This window comes from Ostrinia nubilalis, chromosome 2 (genome assembly GCF_963855985.1).
Source record: "Ostrinia nubilalis chromosome 2, ilOstNubi1.1, whole genome shotgun sequence".
Taxonomy (NCBI): domain Eukaryota; kingdom Metazoa; phylum Arthropoda; class Insecta; order Lepidoptera; family Crambidae; genus Ostrinia; species Ostrinia nubilalis.
Window position 1 is genome coordinate 2,018,738 of NC_087089.1, and position 1,367 is coordinate 2,020,104.

General features: G+C 33.1%; 1 long non-coding RNA gene across 1 annotated transcript; it reads left to right on the forward strand.

The window, feature by feature from the left end:
• The first annotated feature begins 320 nt into the window (after nucleotides 1-320).
• LOC135085980 (uncharacterized) lies at nucleotides 321-1,081 on the forward strand. The gene is made up of 2 exons (XR_010260246.1): nucleotides 321-576; nucleotides 863-1,081. It is a non-coding gene; the product is annotated as an uncharacterized LOC135085980 (long non-coding RNA).
• The last annotated feature ends 286 nt before the right edge of the window (nucleotides 1,082-1,367 follow it).

Below are 1,367 nucleotides of genomic sequence, written 5' to 3' on the forward strand. Positions count from 1 at the left end.
ATCGACAATGACATGATATGATAAGACAATTTTCGATCACGTAGATAATTTTATCATTTTCCCTAACATGGGACCATCGATAGAAAAGTCTATCGACCGCTATCGCGTGATAACCGAATTGTTGCCATATTATGAAAAAATTGCGTTATTATGTTGGCCAACCTTGAAATATTTTAGCTCATTCGTTCAATCTCGTTCATTTCTGCTACTAATTCGGCTAAAAACACATATCTTAAAGCAGTGAGAACGTCATTAAAAAAAAGTTATGTCAATTTTGTTGACATTACATGACTGCTTGATTGTATTTGTTTGTGTTTTTATGTTTCCAGTCTTATTTTTAATATTTCTAAAGTACGGAAAATATCAAACGAAGAGATAACCAAGTTAAAGAAAAACAATGAAGAATTCCTAATCATACCGATAGTATTAAAGAATGAAGTCTTCAAAATTAACAGAATAACCGAACTCCACTACCTACCCCATAATGCGAGGTTTACAGTAATTATTCAACTTACATGAAGCAGTCAGAAAGTTTATTGAGATTTGAGAAATAAAGTTACACTCATAAGTAGCAAAGTAAGTACCTAAAGTCTAAAATATTAGCTATACTCCGCAGATCTTGATTTTCATAAGTAACAGCACCGGAGAAAAGGAAAAATATCTTTATTCCTACAAATAAGCTTTCACCTTCTTTCCTATATTTATTTCACATAGTTCTTTCACCGTGTAATAATACTGTGATCAATATTTTGTATGTAAACTTAAAATACAAATAGGATTAAGTAAATGTTTCTATTTATGAACTGTTTATGTAATTGTAATATTTATAATTGTGTTTAAATAATATTCTTTCTTTTTTCAGACAGTGGATGAAGAAGTGTGGGATTATGAGTGATTATTTCATTCTAAAGCAGACATAATCAAGTCTTGCTCACTATCATGAAAATTTACAATAACAATCAGCAAGAAAAACTTCAAGGGTACTGGCTAGGCTAACCAATTCATGGAATTCTGTTTGTATTTGAAATTATAAATAGCTATTGTAAAACAAAAGTTTTCCAAATAAAGATTTTGTAAATAATGGTTGAATTATTTTGAAATTACACTGCAATAATGAATTTATTGCCTGCGTCCAGCGCCTTTCTGCTACCATTATGATGTCGTCGGTCCACCTTGTGGGTGGACGTCCCACGCTGCGTATTCCGGTACCCGGCCTCCACCCCAGAACCTTGCTGCCCCATCGGACAACATGGAAAGCATTGGGGGAGGCCTAAGTTCAGCAGTAGACGTCCTATGGCTGAGATGATGATGAATTTATTATAATGGAATAAATTGTACAAGATTATCATCCTGTCACATTAAAGCCC